This window comes from Colobus angolensis, unplaced genomic scaffold, assembly GCF_000951035.1.
Source record: "Colobus angolensis palliatus isolate OR3802 unplaced genomic scaffold, Cang.pa_1.0 Scaffold2, whole genome shotgun sequence".
NCBI classification, from domain to species: Eukaryota; Metazoa; Chordata; class Mammalia; order Primates; family Cercopithecidae; genus Colobus; species Colobus angolensis.
This window is the reverse complement of record NW_012115154.1, coordinates 13,262,185-13,284,648: the sequence shown is the minus strand read 5'-3', so window position 1 is coordinate 13,284,648 and position 22,464 is coordinate 13,262,185.

Below are 22,464 nucleotides of genomic sequence, written 5' to 3'. Positions count from 1 at the left end.
GTTTGGAATTTGGAAAACTAATTTGGGCCAGAATAGTTTTCAAAGACTTTTCTTCATGAAAGTACAACATGTCTCCTGCATCCTTTGTCTAGCCACTGATAGAAACACCTACCCAACTTCAACTACTTGGTGTGAAGTCTTTGGACTTAAAGTACAAACTTGTTACCAGGTTCAGCATTCACAAAGTTGCGGCCCTCTCCCACCCCTCGCAACACCTGCCTACTTTTGAAGTATGCAGTTAGGATATACTGCCACCAGGTGGTAGATTTTGGTATCATTCCCAACTCTAAATTGCATGTTTTGAAGGAAATTCAAAGTTCATCCAATTAATGTTTCCACTCGTGCTATTTATGAAAAGGTTTCCATTGAAAGCCTAAACATTTAAATATGTCATGGTAAAAATTTCACATCGATTTTTTTCCTTTGAAAAACAATTTGTAACGGAAACATGTTCTTCTCACTAGTCTTTGTTATTAAAAACAATCTAATCCTGTTTTTCTACTTCCATTATTAGCAGTATTTTATATAACACTTCTTCTAACATCTCTTGAATCTTAAATTTCAAATCAATTGGTTTTAAATATTTACATATTTAAATGTTACATATTTATTTCTCCAAGTACTTATGCTCCACGAGTATGAAAGATTTTGAAATATATCTCCATTTCCCCTAGTATTTAGTTTACACTATCTACGGAACTCCTCCAATGTATTAGTGATAGCTAAAAGATTTTTCCTATACCTCGTTAAAGCAAGAGACCATGCCAGGAGCCAAACCTAGAGGAGCCAAAAGCCATTATTAGAATAAATAATTCTGCTCAATAAAAATGAGCGAAATATTGATACACACTACTTGGCCGTTGTGCATCCTACAGGCATTATGCCATGTGGGAAAAAGAAAAGCCTCTCCCAAAGGATCCCATACTGTGTGATTCCATTACATCACATTCCTGAACTGACAAAATTATAGAGATGAAAAACAATTAATAGTCGTCAGGGGTTAGGGATGGCAGGGGCGGGGGAAGAGAAGCAGGTGTGATTTATAGGAACAGCAAGAGAGAGATCTTTGTGGTGATGGAATAGTTCCGTACTTTGACTGTGGTGGAAGTTCCATGAATATACACATGTGATGAAATGACATAGAACTACACGTGTACATTGGCATCATTTGGATAAGTCTCCAAATCTCACACTGAAGCGTGATCCCCAGTGTTGGAGGTAGAATCTAGTGCGACGTGTTTGCCTCACGGAGGTAGATTCCTCATGAATGGGTGGCCACCATCCCCATGGTAATGAGTGAGTTCTTGCTCTGTTAATTATCTGATTGTTCATAACAGCCTGAGAAATCCTAGCTAGAGCAATCAGGCAAGAGAAAGAAATAAAAGGCGATATACCTAATGTAAATGACGAGTTAATGGGTGCAGCACACCAACATGGCACATGTATACATATGTAACAATACATATGCACATTGTGTACATGTACCCTAGAACTTAAAGTATAATTTTTTTAAAAAGGCATCCAAGTAAGAAAAGAGGAAATCAAACTATCTCGCTTAACTGACAATATGATTTTTTACCTAGAACATCCTAAAGACTCTGCCAAAAGGCTCCTGGAACTAATAAATTACTTTAGTAAAGTTTCAGGGCACAAAACCAATGTACAAAAGTCATAGCATGTCTACACACCAGCAACATTCAAGCTGAGAGCCAAATCAAGAATGCAATCCCATTTACAATAGCTAAAATAATAATAATAATAATAATAACATACCTAGGAATACATATAGCCAAGGAAGTGAAAGATCTCTACAAGGAGAATTACAAAACACTGCTGAAAGAAATCACAGATGACCCAAATAGAAAAACATTCCATGCTCATGGACTGGAAGAGTCAATACAGTTAAAAATGTTCGGCCATACTCTTCTAAGCAAACTACAGATTCAACACTATTCCTATCAAGCTACCAAGGTCATTTTTCACAGAACCGGAAAACAACTATTCTGAAATTCATAGGGAACCAAAAGAGCCTGAATAGCCAAAGCAAGTCTAAGCAAAAAGAACAAAGCCAGAGGCATCACGTTACCTGACTTCAAACTATACTATTTGGCTACAATAACCAAAGCAGCATGGAATTGGTACAAAAACAGACACATAGACCAATGAAACAGTTTAGAGAACCCAGAAATAAAGCCACACACCTACAGTCATCTGATCTTCAACAAAGTCAACAAAAATAAGCAATGGGGAAAGGACTCCCTATCCAATACATGGTGCTGTGAGAGCTGACTATCCATCTACAGAAAAATGAAACTGAACCTCTACCTTTTACCATATACAAAAATTGACTCAAAATGGATTAAAGATTTAAATATAAGACCTCAGACTTTAAGAATCCCAAAAGAAAACCCAGGAAACACCATTCTGGATACTGACCTTGGTACAGAATTTATGATTAAGTCCTTAAAAGCAATAACAACAAAAACAAAAATTGACAAGTAGACAAGTAGAATCTAATTAAACTAAAGACCTTTTGCACAGCAAAAGAAACTATCAACAGAGTTAACAGACAACCTACAGAATGGAAAATATTTACAAATTATGCATCTGACAAAGGTCTAATATCCAGAATCTATAAGGAACTTAAACTAATCATCAACAACAAAACATTAAAAAGTGGGCAAAAGACATAAACAGATACTTCTCAAAAGAAGATATACAAGCAGTCAACAAACATATGAAAACATGTTCCACATTACTGATCATCAGAGAAACATAAAATTACAATGAGACACCATCTCATATCAGCCAGAATGGTGATTATTAAAAAGTCAAAAAACAGATGCTGGCAAGGCTGCAGAGAAAAGGGAACTCTGTACACTGTTGGTGGGAATGGAAATTAGTTCAGGCACTGTGGAAAGCAGTTTGGAGATTTCTCAAAGAACATACAACAGAACTACCATTCAGCCCAGCAATACCATTACTGGGTAAATATTCAAAAGACGATAAATGTTTTACCAAAAAGACACATGCATTTGTATGTTGTCACAGCACAATTCACAATAATAACAACATAGAATCAACATACTGTCTATCAGTGGTGGACTGGATTTTTTAAAATGTGGTACATATACACCACGGAATATAACACAGCCATAAAAAAGAATGGAATCATGTCCTTTGCAGCAATATGGATGCAGCTGGAAGCCATTATCCTAAACATATTAATGTAGAACAGAAAACCAAATACCACATGTTATCACTTTTAAGTAGGAGCTAAATGTCGGGCAGTACTCATGGACATAAAGATGGCAACAACAGATACTAGGAACTACTAGTGGAGGGTGAGAGGAAGGGAAGACAAGGGTTGAAAAATTATTTATTGGGTACTCAGTACCTGGGTGATGGGATCCGTTGTACCCCAAACCCCGGCATTACACAATATACCATGTAAAAAACCTGCACATGTACTCCTTGAATCTAAAATAAAAGTTGAAATTCTTTTTTAAAATGAGCCTGTCATCTTTTCTCTCTCGTTTTCTTTGCATGTGACATGCCAGGTTCCCTTCACCATCTGCTATGAGTGTAAATCTTCTGAGGCCCTCACCAGAAGCAGGTACTGTCACCATGCTTCTTATATAGCCTGCAGAACCATAAGCCAAATAAACCTATTTTCCTTATAAGTATACCCAGCCTCAGGTATTCTTTTATAGTAACACAAAACAGACTGATACACATTGTACCAACATCCGTTTCCTATTATAGTTTTGATACTGTACTATAATTATGTAAGATGGAACCATTAGGGGAAACTGAATGAAAGATACAAAGACCCACTCTGTAGTATCTTCATAACAGCCTGTAATAAAACTCCAAGACTCTAGGTGGAAATCAATATTTTTTTTCTCACCACATCATATTCTCATTACCATCGTACAATTCATTCATACAACTTGAGAATCTACGGCCATAATCTCTATACAGATGCTCCTTGTCTTATGATAGGATTACAGCCCAATAAACTCATCTTCAGTGAAAAATGTAAGTTGAAAATGCATTTAATATGCCTAACAAAGTGAATGTCATAACTCAGCCTCATCTACCTCACACATGCTCAGAATACTTACACTAATCTACAATTGAGAAAAAATCACTTAACACAGAGACTATTCTATAATAAAGTTATTATTTAAAAATTTGAATTGTCTGGGCATGGGGGCTCATGCCTGTAATCCCAGCACTTTGGGAGGACAAGGCAGGTGAATCACATGAGGTCAGGAGTTCGAATCTAGTCTGGCCAACATGGTGAAACCTCTTCGCTACTAAAAATACAAAAATTAGCCAGTTGTGGTGTCCCACACCTGTAGTCCCAGCTACTGGAGAGGCTGAGGCATGAAAACTGCTTGACCCACAAGAGGGAGGTTGCGGTGAGCTGAGATCGTGCCACTGCACTCCAGCCTGGGTGACACAGAGAGACTCTGTCTCAAAAAAAAAAATTTTTTTTTAATGAAAATACAAAGCACAGTTTCTCAAAATGAATGCTATTTTCACACCATCCTAAATCAAAAAATCACAGATCATACTATTACAAGTTGGGGACTATCTTATTCAAATTGCATTTGAAATTTAGTTTGGGTCTAATTTCTAAATTTGTGCCTCTTTTTATATTTCTTTTCTTCTTGCTGAAATAACGTGCTTTTTTAACTGCTATTAAACTTGAATATCTGTACTCAACAATATGGCATCTTAGAATTTTGCTTTTTTCCCTTTATTACTTGTCATATGGTTTTATTACTTCTTGAAAGATGGTTTTCTTTGTTATTATTTTGGATTGGAGACTTAAGATGGTGGCAGCAGTTGTTCAGAATAACAACAACATTTTATGGAGAAGTTTGGAATCTTTATTCCATGAAGAAAAGTAATTCTGATGTTTTAATGAAAAATCTATTAATTATTGCAATTATGTTGTTGTTTGAAGACCTGCACCACTGGAAAACAATGCGTGCTATTCTTCCAAATCACATTGTAATGACTAACAACTTGACATTTACTAAGATTTTACTGTATTCTAAAAGCATTTAATTTTAAACATGAACTCTATCAACCGTGTATTTAATTGATAACTAAAGATATTCCCCAACGTAAAAACCATATTCTGTTTATAAATGAATGATTCTAAAACTTCAAACTTATTTTTCATAGTAATAATATTACTTACAATTGATTCACAGATTAATCCATAAAGTCAGATTTAAACCTAGAGGAAATTTAACTATTTGCACTGCTAGAAATACTAGAAAACAATAATGTAATGTGACATTTGTCTTTAAAATACATTTTTAAAATGTTTGAACCCCTAAAATCTGAAAGAAGACATTTTCCCTGATATAATCAGGAAAACAATTGTTTTAAACCATGTGTTTGCTTGCTTGTTTGTTTCACCTCACCTTTGGCATTTTAGAGAGATGCTGGTTTATTTAGAAGCAAATGAGCAGGTTTAAAAACTCCCAGGGAAATTTCCAAGACTTCTGGGCCCTTTCTAGGTCTTTGAGTAGATGATATTGATTCTTCACTATGATTTTCTTTTTGCATAACTAAGATTCCATGCTTCTTTGTTTTCCATAAAAATGTATTACCACCAGTACTGTCATGGACCTATCAGCTATGATTAAAGTCTTGTGTCAAAATCTTTCACGAAGATGTATTCAAACAACATGTCCCTCATGTTCTCTCATCTTTGATTCACTATCTCTCAAATTTCTTCCAGTCTTACACTTTGTTAAATTCTGGCCTCAGGCTGACCTGTAACTTGAATAGGAGTCAGGGCTTCCACTGGAGTCCTGCCTTTATGCAAGGTCACACTGCAAGACTGAAAGGTTGACTTGAATGGTTTCAGTTTGATCTCTCCGTGCCAATTATGAAATTAAAGGCTCTCAACTTGAAATGCAGCCTTCAATATATGCTCTGTGATAGATGATGGAATCCCTTTAAGCTTCTCTCCTTTAAAGTGAGTACAACCTTAAGAGGGTGGAGAGGGAGACTACAGTGAAAAGGGGCTGTCCTGAGGTCCCTGACTGCAGCTTGTGAATGGACAGTACCGGTTCAAGAATATCTGTGGAGCTCTATATGAGGCACAGGCCCACAGCAGTGCCTTGGCAACCTTGCAGCTCAGGCTGGCATAAGCTTTCCATGAAAACCTGTGTCCCAGAAGCCTGGGGCCTGAATTCGCTCTTCAGCCCCTTCACCTCACCTGTCCTGCCTGTGCCCCCAGGGGTTTCCTATTGAGCCTCTGCTTTCTCTGCAGCCCACACTGCTCTGATTGCCTGCTCTCCACCTGCCCTGCCGAGGTGGCTTTCTGCTAGCCTGGCTGCTGCAGACCAGCTTCAGCCTGGACAAACCTGGGAACTTTTCTGTGGTCCTAGGATAGAGAAGGAGACAAATAAAACAGGAAAAAAATAAAGAGGCCTGTAAACCTGAAGAAGTTAATTCTAAAAGGTGTTAATGCTGAGATATGTGTGCAAATTCACGATTCCATTCCTTCTGCTCAAAAACAAATTGCTCCGCCTAGGAAAAGAAGACTAAAAGAAGGAGAGTTGCATGGGCTGAGATGAGAGGAAGAACTCAGCTACCCAGACATTAAAATCACTCCTCCAGCAGCTGGTGGAAAGGTGGGGGATTCCTCTGTTTAGGAGAGAAAACGGAAAGGCCTCCACCCAGCACTGATGACTCCCTGGACTTTTGGGGACGTCTTTGAATGAAGTGAAACATATATTTATTTGTAAATTTTGCTTTAATGTTCAGACTGCTTGTATATTTTGGAGGAAGCAAGCTGCTTGGTCAAAACTGTTGGCCTCATTTAGTATTATTTATACTGCATAATGTTGATTATATATTCTAACCTCAGGGGAAGCCCAAGATGTTTTTTCTGTTGTACCTCACTTTAGTACCAGAGAAGAAAAAAGATCTCTTATGCATCACAGAGACAATACAAAATCCTAATTAGACAACTAATTGGTCAATGATTTAACAATAAAACTAACTCCAGCTCCATAAAAAAATTCCTAAAATGCAAATTATCTTAAAAAAAAAAAAGAATGATCTGCTTTAGGAAATCCTCAGTTCCCATTGCTAAAGGTGTTCAAGCAGAGAAGACAGATAATCTGGAGAATGATAGTAAGGATACAAAGCACACAGGTCTTATCAGCCCACAGGTTCCATGATTCTGAAAGTCAGGGGAATTTAAAATAATCAAAACAAAGTTCATTGAGTTCTATTTTAGTCTACAATTCCAACCTCACGTTTCTGTGGCACAGACATGGGCTCACTTCTCTTTCTGGTAAGGGTAGGCCTAATTGCTCCAAAGTTGCACACAGAGTGTATGTTCAGAAGTTATTAGGTGATTTGAGAAAAGCAGCACAGCAAAACCATAAACCATCAAGGAATAATGACCCCTATGTTAAGCCACTGACTTGCGAACCTGTGTCATTAATGTATTTTTCAGAGTTTATTGATAACTCAAACACCAAACTGTTTACAAAGTCTGGCAACTGCATACCCTTAGAACTTCCCACTGCTGTGAGAGATGTGGTCACAGATTCAGAAGTGACTATTTAATCCACTTCCTTTTGTATCACTTATCCCTCTGTTGCTATGGGCCTGAAGCTTCCTGTTCTCCCAGTTCTTAGGCTGACATTTTATCTTTTGGTCTGTTCAAGTGTAGCAAGTTTGAATTCAATTCCACATGAAATTTAACACATGTCACCAAACATCTTCTACTGCTCTTATAAATGTGTCCATCTACTGTCCTGAATAGGGGAGCACTAGTTCATCCCTGAATAGATGGTATTGATTCACTAAACCCGAAAGATTTTTGACCTTTTTAAAAACAGATTCCCATCGCACAAGATATTTTACAAAGTGACAAGGACTTCTGTGCACTGAGATGAAATCAGTACCGTTTAAATTGACCGTATTTCCTAGGGAGACTGTGGACTACATGGCATTCAAACAGTGTATCATGTTAAATCAGAGACATTTTGAATAATTTCAGTTGTGTTTTTTCTGAAAGGAAAGGAAGTAAAGTGTAAAAAAATGTTATGCCATAAATTGAATCTAAAATCAGCAAAGGGATTAGTAACTTAAGCTGATAGTGATATAGTTTAGCTGTGAAGCTGAATAATACTCTTGAGTATGAAGGAAGAATATGCTTAAGCTAGAAAGTAATTAGACAATGAATTATCCAAATTGCTAGGTAGAAATAAGACCTAAACGTACATATGATTTAAAGTCAAGAGACCTGAATTCTATTTCTACTCCTGCCACCTGGTGAAATTTACCTTCCCTCCAATTTTTTTTCAAAAATAACATGAGTGGTTTGAATTAGAAAAATCTCTGAAGTCTTCTCTGGATTCCACAATCTATGATTAACCAGGTCAACATTGCAGTAAGTAATAATCTGTGGTGCAAATCGATCAAGCAAAGGTTCTACATGTCATCATTGAAGAAATATCTATTAAGCAAGTATTACATAAAAAACATTGTAATAGACATTTGAAAAGCAAAGTCTATAGAAGAAAATTTCAGTTTGGCATATCTGTACAACATCCCAATAGAGGTATCCTGAAGACCTGTGAAGATGCAGGTACAGAGTTTAGGAGGAAAGTTGGAACTGGAGCTATGGATTTTTGAGGGACCAGCATGCCCTTCTCTTTAGCCTCCTTTCTTTTGCAATCCAAACACTTTAAAATGTGTGAACAGTCACTGCTAGAGGTGAGAATCAAAGGTCATCCAGTGAGGTAACTCATAAACCTAGGGTCTCTTCTTAGAACCATTGAGTCTGGATAGCATACGCTGTTGCCATTGACTCTTAATTCTCTAATACCAATGACCTTTCTTCTACTCTGTCCTGTATTCTCCGTGGCTATCAGTCTTATGTCTCTCATTTAAAATGTCTTGCAGTTATTAAAATGATTTCTCGAGAGTATATGCATTTCAAAAAGGAATAATTGTTTTAGTAACCTGAAGGGATTAACTGACAACGGTGGATTGTCAAGCATCAGTGGTAAGTCCTTGGAGAGGTGTTTCTATACGGGGGGTATTACCATGCCTTAAAATTATATCACCCTGGTGAACATCAACTGTCTCAATGAAAACCATTCTTGATTTGGCATTTGCAAGCTGTAGAAAGTAATTCTGTTCTTGAGATTAACCTGTGCTCTCCCACTTACTTCTACTTTTCTTAATACTTTTAATTGACAAATCATAGTCGTATACATTTATGGAGTACAATGTAATGTTTTAATATACATATATAATGTGGAATAAATAAATCCAGCTAATTAACATATCCAGCACCTCACTTATAAGTTTCTGTGGTGAGAAATTTGAAATTTACTCTCTTATTTTGAAATGTATACTACATTATTATGAACTATGGTCACCTTGCTCTACAACAGATCTCAAAACTTATTCCTCCTCTTTACAACTTTGAACACTTTGACCAACAACTTTCGGTTCCTTCTCTTCCCCGCTCCACTCCAGCTTCTGGTAACCATAATTCTACTCTCAACTTCTATGAGTTCAAGTTGCCGTATTGTCTTTCTGTGCCTGGCTTATTTCACTTTGCGTATGTCCTCCAGGTTCATCCACGTTGTCACAAATAACAAAGTTTCCTTCTTTTATAAGGCTGAATTATATACACATATTTATATATATATTTACACACATACATATATGTATTATTCCACATTTTCTAATTCATCTGTTGATGGACACTTACATTGACTTCATATCTTGGCTATTGGGAATAATTTGCTGCCATGAATGTGGGAGTACAGCTATCCCCTCAACATATTGATTGCAGTTTCTTTGGATGTATACCCAGAAGTGGGACCACTGGATCATACAGTAGTTCTATTTTTAGTCTTTTTAAGGAAACTCCATACCATTTTCCATAATGGCTGTATTACTTACATTTTCACCAACAGTGTACAAGGGAGGGTTTCCTTTTCTTCACATCCTTGCTAGCATTTATCTTTCATCTTTTCGATAGTAGCTATTCTAACATTGTGGTTTTGATTGCACTTACCTAAAGATTAATGAGGCTGAGCATTTTTTCATGAATATTTTGGGCACTTGTACGCATTTTTTTGAGAAATATTTATGGGTTCCTTTCCATTTTTATTCAGGTTTTTTTTTTTTTTGGCTTTGAATTGAGTTCCTTATAAACTTTAAATGTTAATACCTTATCAGATGTATAATTCACAAATATTTTCTCCCATTCTGTAGATTTTTTTTTCATTCTGTTAATTGTTTCCTGAGCTGTGCAGAATCTTTTTAGTTTGACATTGTCTCACTTGTCTGTTTTTGTTTTGTTTCTGTTGCCTACGTTTTCTGGGTCATATTCAAAAAGCATTGCCAGACCAGACCAGTATTGTGGAGTTTTTACTCTATGTTTTCTGCTAGTAGTCTTATTGTTTTAGTTCTTATATTTAAGTCTATAATCAATTTTGAGTTAATTTTTGTATATGGTGTGAGATAAGGATCTAATTTTGTTCTTCTGCATGTGGATAACCAGTTTTCACCATACCATTTATTGAAGACTATGCTTCCCCCATTGTGGGTTCTTGACACCGTTGTCAAAAATGAATTGATCACAAATGTGCAAGTTTATTTCTGGCTTTCTGTTCTGTTCCATTGATCTAGGTGTCTGTCTTTATGTCAATACCATGCTGTTTTGATAACTATAGCTTGCAGTATATTTTGAAGTCAGGTAGTATGATGCCTCAAGCTTTGTTCTTTGGGATCAAAATTATTTTGGCTCTTCAGGGTCTTTTGTGGTCCCATACAAATTTTAGAATTTTTTCTATTTCTGTTAAAAAATGACATTGGAATTTTGATGAGATTTCATTGAATCTGTAGGTGTTTCTATCATAGATATTTTAACAATATTAATACTTATAATCCATGAACATGGAATATCTTTCCATTTATTTGTGTTTTCTTCAATTTCTTTCATCAGCGTTTTATAGTTTTTAATATACAGTTCTTTCACCTCCTTGGTTAAATTTATGCTTAAGTTTTTTTCTTTTTTGCTATTGCAAATGGGATTTTTTCTTAATTTTTTTGGATAGTTTATTATCAGTATGTAGAAATACTACTGATTTTTGTACATTGATTTTGTATCTGCAACTTTACTGAATTCATTTATCAGTTCCAACATTTTTTTAATGGAGTCTTTGGAATTTTTTATATATAAGGTCATATTGTTAACAAACAGAGAAAATATCCCTTATTTCTTACTTCTACTTTTAATACAGATGTGCATAGCCAAATCACATGTTTTCACTAAATTGCTCAAGAATTTCTAATCTTCCCCTTTCTTGAGGTTTTATGTGCACATATAATTTAAAAATTATCATACTTAATGATACCACAACCAGATTTTTGTGATTAATATACTCTTCATATGCAAATCAATGTCATATATATGATAGACTATAATTTATTTCCCTATCTTATTAATGAGTCCCTCTCTCACACTTGCTGTCTCTGTCTAAGCAGTCAGTTAAATATTATTGATAGTTTATCAGATACATTAAAGTAAGGAATTAACTGATTCATTTATTAATTAAACATATATAAGTTGATGTCTTAATAGGTAGCAGGTAGAGTTTAACCTTTTAAGAGTATAAAAGTGAATATACCAAGAACACAGTGCTAAAGCTTTCAAGTGGGGAAGAAAAAGTAAACAAATAATTCCATTATTGTTTATAATATAAAAATTATAATGAGAAGTTAAAATGTAACCCAAGAACTGTGAATACAAGGTAGGTGAAATAATCATATATCCACTTTATAGTGGGATTCTATGCCGTAAATAAAACTGATATATATTTATTAGCTTGGACTTTTTCCATGATACATATTTTGTAAATGAATCACGTTATTAAGGAGGCAATTTTAAACAGTCAAACGGATTGAAAAATACATTTCATTCATTCAAATATATAAACAGATACAGCTAACACAGGTTTCAATAACAGACTAATGTTTTGGATTATGGAATAAGTTTTTTCTTCTCCATAATTGGAAGTTTTTACTACCCCGTGTGTCTACTTGACTATTAAAACTAAGATATGAGAATGATGTGAGGAAAGGGAAGGACATTTTTGGTAGGAAAGAAAAGGGAAGGACATTTGTGCTAGATGCATTAAATCACAGCACAGAGTTTTAGTTAGAATCTTTTCATTTCAGAGAAAGACAACAGTCTAGAACTCCAGACTTTACGGAAAGAAAAGATTTTTCTGGGTTTTTACATGCAACGAATGTATTTTAAAATATTCCTGGGTTTTTAATATGCCAAGAATCACAGCTGAAGGAATTAACCATAGACCAAATAATAACTAAGTAAAGAATCCATAAGTTTTATTCCACAGGATGAAAAAAATAAGGATTTTTCAGTCCCTGAATGTGAGGCATAGAAAATGACTTAGGAACCAAGAGAGAACAGAATGATAGATTAAGAGGCCACAGCAATCAGGAAAGAAGAGCTTTGCTTTTCCCAGGTCAGGATAAAACTTTTAGAAAGAGACAAAGCACAAGGGACAAACACCCAACTAAGGAGACGCTGAGAGTATGCTATTTCTCTGCGCGGGAGGATACAAGATCATTCACCAACTAAGGAGGCGCTGCGAGCGTGCTATTTCTCTGCGCGGGAGGATACAAGATCATTCACTATGAAGACTATTTAGGAAACTTTTGAAGAGAGTATTAACATTTAAAATAGTTTATTTGTAAATTCGGAGGAGATGACCAGAAGCCAATATAAGCTTTTTCAAGTCCAGCTAAGATTGGAGGCTATAAATTTTGATTAGCATGGATGTATAACAGGTTAAGGAAAAGGGGAGGTGATATAGCTGTAAGAATAGGAATTAAAAACATTTACAGTACTAGTTACAGTGTGATGGAAATTGTGGAATCCAATAGACTATGGCACCTATAAATAGAAAAGACCGTAAAACAAGGAGGTGGATGATAGAATCACTGTGTCTCCTTCAAGGGAGTGATGTTCTTATTGAAGATCCAAGATTAGGCTGAGTCGAAGTAAAGAAATTAGAGAACTGGAAGGATAATTAGTAATTAGTGATAGCCAGAGAGGAGCTTATCTAAGATTTTATTTTTATGATTTTTCATCATGGCTATATATAGGGTATACCTGTAGCAGTGAATTAATTAGCTCTATTGACTCAGCTGTTTTCTTTCACAATATGATCTGAAGATGGCCCAGACCACACAGATTAGCAAGCTTTCTCTGTAAAGGGCTATACAGCAAATACTAATATTTTAGACATTGCAAGCCATACAATACATTGCAAACATGAAAATACAAAAAAAGCCAGACAAGTCTCAAACAAATAGGCATGGTTGCTTTCCAATGAAATTTCAAAAGCTGGTAGTGGGCCATATTTGGTTCATGGACTGAAATTTGTTGACCCCTTCTCTGGACATTCTACAGAATGATGTGATAACATCATATCAGCAGGTATTAATGAGCAAGAGATTATGATCACCCAGGATGTCCCGGTAAGACACATGCTCTACCAGAAGATGGGAAGTGAAGCCTATTAGGTTTCTCTGAAGGGCCGTCCCAGGTCCTGAGCAAAAGAGGAATTGGCAGAGGCCTCTGCATCATCCACATCGCAGTTCAACTTCTTGCTCTGCCCAACCCTGATTCCTTCACTGTATTACAGCTCTTCTCAAGACCAGTTCCCAATAAGCCTCTCACACACAAACCTCCAGCTCAAAGTCTGGAGAATGCTTATTATGGAAAATTTGAAGAATCCAAGGAAGATTCTATAAGGTAATCAAAAGCACCTGTAATTCTATTACTTGCACATAATCATTGTAAATATTTTCATAATTTATTTCAGTACAATGAGAATTCTTAATTGAAAATATTGAGAATAAGTAGATCAAGACTAACTCAACCAATCTTTGTTGCAATTAAAATGTTCAGTGATGGCCGGGCGCGGTGGCTCAAGCCTGTAATCCCAGCACTTTGGGAGGCCGAGACGGGCGGATCACGAGGTCAGATCATCGACACTACCCTGGCTAACACGGTGAAACCCCATCTCTACTAAAAAATACAAAAAACTAGCCGGGCGAGGTGGCGGGCGCCTGTAGTCCTAGCTACTCAGGAGGCTGAGGCAGGGGAATGGTGTAAACCCGGGAGGCAGAGCTTGCAGTGAGCTGAGATCCGGCCACTGCCCTCCAGCCTGGGCCACAGAGCGAGACTCTGTCTCAAAAAAAAAAAAAAAAAATGTTCAGTGACTTCTGATAGTTGCCAAATAAAATTTTCAAATATCCATACAGCCCCTCTTAAAAGTGCATAAGAAAATTACATCTAATTTTATATGTAAATCATGTTATATATTTTAATCTGGCCAAATTAGAAAATGCATTTTAATGACTCATATGAAGATTTCTTTGAAGATTCTGACTTGAAGACTATTGCATAAAATAAATAGAACAAGTTAAGAAATTGGCACTATGAGTGAAAAGTAATAATTCAAGGGTCATAATCAGGGAAAAGACCTATATTTGATTAAAATGCCAGAAGCAAGTTTCTGTGAAACTGTAGGAGTAAATAGACATTCAAATGTCTAGAAACAAAAGAAGATAGGTATTAATTGTATTACAAAAAAATGTATACTGTTACAAAAATGTGTTATAGATCTCATTTTAGTGATTTCTAGTTTGGTTTACTAAGAAGATTTTACAAGAATGTGTTTTGTTTCTCGAATTTATATCATTTCGTAGTTCTGCATCCTCCTGCTAGCTGCCATTATTTTGTGCATTACACAGATAATTTTGCATATATGAATTTCACGCTGTAGAAACTATCATCTCAATATGTTATGTCTTCTTATAGTCCATAAAGCCCTAAGGACTGCTTAACGGTCAATGACAACTTTTAAAAATGTCATGTGCAAGTATATATTTAATCTAATATTTGATTTTGTAAACTAAATGATTTACATTTGAAAAGAGTGAATTTTCATACTTTGGCTAACATTGAATACTGAAGGTCATTCCAGGCCCTCAGGAATATCACAGAAGTTTCACTCACAGCTTTGCTTCATGGATATCAAAGTACTTAGGTGTCGATAGATTACTAAAGACATTTTATGAAAACAGGTAAAATACAACTCGATATAATTGAGACTTTTGGGCAGTTGAGTAGATTTTCAGTCCTCCTTGGATCATGAAAAGTTTTATGAGTGACTTAGGTGCAGGAACAGCTCTCTCTGACAAAAATAACTGATATACTTTGGCATTAAACCTCATAAAAGGAAATGAAAACCTGTTTTATAATGTCCTCATTGAAGTTTATGAGAATTGACCCTATTGCTCATCTATACTGCTTTATCTTTGTAGTTAGTTGGAAAGCCTTGACCTGAAATTAAGAATTGCTAGGCAATTTTGTGACAACGGATCCAGGCTCTGCTCTGCTGACAATCTTGGCATATCAGGCAAGCTTATCAACACTGTGCCATGTGTTATTGAGTTTGATATTATGATTTTAAAATTTCACCTTATACTTCTCAGAAAATATCTAATAAATTTAAATATCATTTTTTTAAATCTCTCCCATTCCTGATAACCTTTTAAACTGTAGGCCTTAAGGAAGAATTAAGGACTTAACCATATTAGTTAGATCAAGTATGGTTGCATACAGTGAGAACCTCAAGGTAAGAGCAGCCTAAATAATACAGATTCCTTTAAAAGACATCCAGAGATATGAATCTCAGAACTATTATGATTCCCCACTGTAATAAAGAGTCTAGAGTCCTTGAACCTTTCTGTTATACCATTTTAGCAGGTGGTTTTTATTTGTAAGATTACCTCATAGCATACGATCTTTATTGAAATCCCAGCAATTGCATAAACATTTCTGTTACCTGGAAAGAGAAGGAAAACAAAAGAAATGCTCCCCTCAGATAAACCAATTCTCTTCAGGTAATGCTAAAGAAGTCCCTCTTAACAATTCTGCAGAGTTACAAGGCAACCATGCTGCAAGTAGAGTTAAGCAATGTCGTCATTTAGACAGGCACATTACTGTCCAGCATAAAATTGGGATTATTTTATAGTGGAAAATGGGTAACACATATTGGGGAAAAAATATAGTGTCTGCCTCTGGTAGTTATCAATAAAGAACTATTAGTGATCTCATCCCAGTGGGACCCCTGGCCCAGCTATTCAGCTTAGTCTCTCTCTTTCATGTAACACTTGACCATCAAAATTTGTGCCTTGGAGACAGGAGCCAAGGGACCACTTGTGATCACTTTCTGTGAACCTTCAAGAAATTGCTGAAAATACAACTAGGAAGACAATACACATATGTCCCAATAATAATTGCTATTATTTACTGATAGCTTCCTATTGACTCAAAAATTACATATGCTACTTGATGAAATACTTACAATAAAACCCAGATATTACCATCCCGTTTTACAGATAAACTAAAATTTCGAAGTATTAAAGAACTAAAGTTATGCTTTAAATTTTTTTTTAATTTTTATAGATTGAGGAGGTACAAATACAGACTTCCTATGTAGGTATTATGCACCATGCATATGTTGCATAGTGGTAGAATATATGCACCATGCATATGTTGCATAGTGGTAGAACTTGGGTTTTTAGTGTATCCATCACCTGAATAGCGAACATTGTACCCAACAAGTAATTTTTTTATCCCTCCTACTGTCCCATCTTTTGGAGTCTCCAATGTCTATTACTCCACTCTGTAGGTCCATGTGTGCCCTGTGTTTAGCTCCAACATATCAGAACAGATGGTATTTGAATTTCTGTTTCTGAGTTATTTCATTTAAGATAATGCCCTCCAGTTCCATCCATGTGGCTGCGAAAGACATGATTTTATTCTTTTTTATGTTCAAGTAATATATAGAGCTATTACTCGATACACACATACACACACACACACACACACACACACACATATACACATTTTCTTTTTTTTGAGACGGAGTCTTACTCTGTCGCCCAGGCTGGAGTGCAGTGGCGTGATCTCAGCTCACTGCAACATCCGTCTCCCAGATTGAAGCGATTCTCCTGCCTTAGCCTCCCGAGTGGCTGGGATTACAGGCACCCACTACGCCTGGCTAATTTTTGTATTTTTAGTAGAGACGGGGTTTCACCATGTTGGCTAGGCTAGTCTTGAACTCCTGAGCTCATGATCCACCTGCCTCGGCCTCCACCACATTTTCTTTATCCAATCATCTGTTCATAGACAAAGTTTTGCTTTTAACCCCAAGACTACATTGCCATTGCTGGAAACAACTGTTATGTGGCTTGTTTAGGACTGACAGCCACTCTGAGGCTGAAAGGTATACACAAGTTTGTGAGTCAGGAAATTTATTAAAGAGTACCTGTTAGTTGGGGGATTTCTCCTTGGAATTTGGGCATATGCGGAAGCATCACAGAGTCACCACTTTCCAGAGCAGGGTTTTCAGCAGCGTGCTCTTCATCAGGATGTTAAATGTTACTTGATCCTTTTCTGTGCTATTGTGAAGTAAGACTGAGAAAGGTAGAATTTTCCCTTAGTATTGTACCTTTTTTTCTATTTGGCAAAAGTATTTTTCCTTTCTTAATGCTATCCTGTCTTTTCCTGGGCCCCATCTCCAACTATGTTTAGTTTTCTTTTTATCTGTTGTTTTAACAGTAAGATCATATGATACTCATTTCTCTGTTACTTACTTCTTTCATCCTTAAACAGGTTATGGGCATCCCTTCAAGTCAATAAATACAGATCAAACTCATTTTATGATAGCCACATAATATCCCATTGAATTACCAATGACATTCAAAATACTTAACGGTGGTTATGGACTGGACATTGTTTCATTAATCTTCTACTCTAAAAAAGAAAAAACTGATTTATTTCAGTTGATGCTCAGATCTGCAGAGCATAAATGCCTCTGTTTCCTAACCATTCCTACATGAATGGATGTTAATGATTTTTCCAGGGTTTTTTTTCACCACAGAAATAATACATTACCATTTTGTAAAGTAAAATCTTTATATGTTAGTGTTTTGATTTATATAAGAAAGATTCCCAGAAATGGGACTGCTGGATAAAAGGCTATATATATTTTTAGTTACTAATTTTCATTATTACCTGACAATCTCCAACTTCCAATACACGAATGCCCTTTGCCTACCTTTCTGACAGCATTGAGCTTTATCGCTTTTTATTTTTTGATAATGTAATGAGCAAAAAGTATAAGCTCATTTTTTTAATTTACATTTTTCTGCTACAATGGAGGTTTAATATCATCTACTGATTTACTGGCATTTGGGTTTCCTTCTTACCTGAGTTTCCTGTTTATATACTTCCACTTTGCCGCTTGTCTGTTGACTGCTCTCTTCTTCTTATCAATGCTTTTGGTAAACTCTATATATTAACTCTTTATCTGACAGAAATACTGTAATTATTTCCCTGAGACTATTGCTTTTAGCTTAATTTTGCTTATATGTTTTTTCTGGGCTTATATACCTTTTAATCTTTAGAGAGTTTTTAAGGTTTGTGGGTTTGTTTTCTTGCTTAAACAAATATTCTTTAAGATATTTTAAAATGTTTTTCTGTTTTCTTCCACACTTCTTATTTTTTAATATTTAAACTATTATCTATGCTACATTTCAACTTCTACATAATGTGAGGCAGGACAACATACTTGTATTTTTTCCATTGAATAGCCATTTTTTGCTAGCACCACTTATTAAAGAAACCATCTGCTTCAATAAATGAACTGAAATGCAACAATTGTCACATCACATTTCTGCATACAGTACATATATTTCTGGTTCTCTTTTACTGTTTACCTATTCCTTTGCTATTATCATTTTTTTATTCTAGTGACTTTGTAGTCAGCTTTAGTATCTGACAAGCCAAGAACCCTATCACTATTTGATTGTTTCATAATTTCAGAAGCCATTTTCTCATATTTATCCATTTTAGTTTTAAACGTGACATTCTTTTAAAAAAAAAAGTAAAGTAGCACTTTGTTAAATGTTTATATTTATTTGAAAATAGAAAAGAAATATTCTGCATCCTGAAACATGGTATGACTTGAAACTTTATTCAGATCTTTTTCCCTTAATACAACGTATAGATTTCTCTGTGGAGATACTGATCAGTCTTTTAAAATTTATTCCAAAATATTTTATAGTTTTGTCAGCATTTTATTGTTCTTCATTTTCAACTCAAACAAATTGTTTTCAGTATAGATAAGACCTATGAGTTTTGTAAGGTTATTCTTTATCCAGCTAGCTTCTCTTATTAATCTTAGTAGATTTTTACTAGGGTATATATCCATAATAAGTCAAAGATAAAACAACCAAAGAAAAAATATTTGTAACAATATGACAGATAAAAGATATATTTTTTAACATACAGAAAACTCTTACAAACCAATAAGAAAAAACAAAAATGTAATCGGAAATCCTATGAAGAGCATAAAAATGTAACCACAAAAGACAAACACAAAGAAAAACAGAAATAGCTTATAAACATTTCAAACAATACTAAAACTTATGACATTAAATACTAAAACTCATGACATTAAATAAATGCAAGTTAAAACTAGAATCAGATTAACAAAATTTACCACTAGATTAGCAAACATTTTAGTTTGATATCATACATCTTTTAAATGGCAATAAGACTGAAGTATTCTCGTCAGTACTTTTAATGGTAAACTCAATTTAAATTACATTTATGTTCAATAGGTACTACCTATTTGGAGAGAAAATTACCAGTATTTATAAAAATGTTAAATTCATGTACCTGCCAATAAGTAAATGTATGTTATAAATTTCCAAAACAAAATCTTTTGCATAAAGAATGATTAACTAGAAACCTGATGTATGTAAGAACTATCAATAAATCAGCTTGATCAGAGCATAAACAGTCCTATAGAGCAGGGGCAAAACACAGATTGAAAACAAAGACAAGAATGAGACTGTGTAATGGAAGAAGAGCAGTATATTCCCTTTTCAGTTCCAAAATGTCTGGGAGGACCCGTAGTGCATTATCAGAACAAATACATTTGTACTAGATAGTCACTGAAGCACACAAAGTAGCAAGAATGCACAGATACTTCCTTCACTCCTTACAAATGCACCCTTTATGCCTAAAAAATAGCTACTTCACTCTGAACACTCTCCTTCTCACTTTCTTTCATGCCCCTTGAGCCTCCTCTACTGCTCGTCCTTGACCCTAGGGGCTCCAGGCTCAATCTTCAAGGAGTTACATAAGAGGCTCTGCTGCTGTTCAATGGAAATTCAATGAATCACTAGATGGGATGGGATAGATACTTAAGAGTTAGAGCCATTGTAAAATATAAAACCTTTCTCTCTTGGCTGTCTTTCACAGCATAAGTCAGCTGCATTATTCTATTAAAAAGTTTGCATACTTATTCCAAAGGTGTATTCCTTGAATAAGGAAGGAATGAATACAGGGTCTGAAAGGAGAAGCGAAATTAAAGCTTATCTTGCCACATCATACTCTGTGGAATGGAGTAAAATATATTAGAGACCAGATCTTACTGTTACTTGGCTGCTTTGATATATTTCAGCTTCTCCTGCTCTAAAAAAAATAAAAAATAAGTAAATAAAAATTTCACCTGGGCCCTGGAACGTTCGGTGAGATTCTTCCTATTAGTAACTGAGCCAGGTGTTGACCATGGAAACGCTGGGAATAAAGGTAATTCTGGAATGCTATTCTCATGGCTGGTAGAGCAATGACTTGGCTGCTCTGGGAGCTGGATTACTACGGACTGCTGAGGAGTTGCCATGATTCCTTCCCACCTGGTAATAGCACTTCAACAGCTGGTGAAGATGGAAAGTCAGGCCAGGACACAGCAGAGGACCAACTTCACCAAAGCTGACCTCCAAGGAAAAACTTCAAGTTCCAACAATTAAGACAATAGTGAAGTACATTGGAAAGCTATTTCATTTTTTAAATGGGTGCTTTTATATAGATACTGAAGGAGAACAAGATATTTCAAAGCTTGAAGATTAAGTCTGCAGAGACCATGAATGATGGAATACTTGTGTGGGTTTTTTTTCCCCCACTTCTGTAGATATAAAAATGCATGTACCCTTCAACTCACTAGAGTCATTTGATCTATTTCAGTATACTGTGCTTGACTAGAATCCAACATTCAGTTTCACGGCCAGCACTTCCATGTAATTAATAAACCAAGCTTTTTTCTCTGAAAACATTTCTTTCAATATCCTGTCTACACACGCCAGGAACGTAACAATTCAGGTTAAGGATACTAAGGATTATCAGATGGAAGAGTTCAGAGCCACCATGTCACCACATCAAGCCTTATGGTCTTTGCTTTTCTATCAAACTGTATTTAGAATTCTCTTCCCAACTTCCTAGTCTGTTCAACTGATAGACACAGCTCATCATTCAAAATTCAGCTAACAATGAAGTCCTGCCTGTTCGCTAGCCCTCATCCACAATAAACTGACAACAGTATTCTTTTTGCTGCCTTCTGTATCCAGGACAGTCTCTTATTATGGTATGTATTATTTGAGACTTTTATTTCAGTGGCAACAACTCTACCAAATGTTAAGTGGTAATTATAGAAATAGAAAATGAATGTAATCACCCTCAGAAAAAAAGACTGGATGTGAAAAAATATATTGGATTTTCTTTCTCAGTCTCTCATCTTGGCTCCTTATTCATTTCTGTTTGATTTTCTATCTTTGCAAACCAGTTTTGTCATTTTCTCCAGCCACATACTGTCATATGACTGCCACATAGCTCTTGTGTTTATTTATATGGTCTAGCAGTATGCAAGGATTCATTAGCATTCAGAGCTCAACTCATACGGATAGAGAATGGTTGAACCTGCTAGAATTAGTGGGCCACCGGATGAACCAGTAGTAGCTAACGGGGAAGATGCGCAGCATGAGTGCCCAAACCCTTTGGATACAGAAAGTTGTCAGAAACATGGGCAACAACTTAAGCACCCCAAAATTGTTTACTACAATCTGTAATATCATCTTGAACTTATTTACGTAACTAACCTACATAGAAGGGAAATTCCCTGTGAGAAGGTACCATACAAGATCATTACCTTTTCACTATATAATGCTCAAACTGTGCCATGTAAGTGCCCAATATTGTTTATCTCTTTTGAATGAAACATTCATCAATGTGCAGATGGACTGCCATTTTATCAAAGTTTAAGAAACTTAGGTCCAAATTATAACCTTATATGGAATATTTGTAGGAGATGAGGCAAAATTGTATACAATAGTGTTCATATGAAAGCATCTTTGTCCATGTTTTAAGGTATTAAATAGTATAGCAAAGTGATTTTTAAAATAGGCTTTGCATTCAAGCAAACTAGAATAGGGATTCTG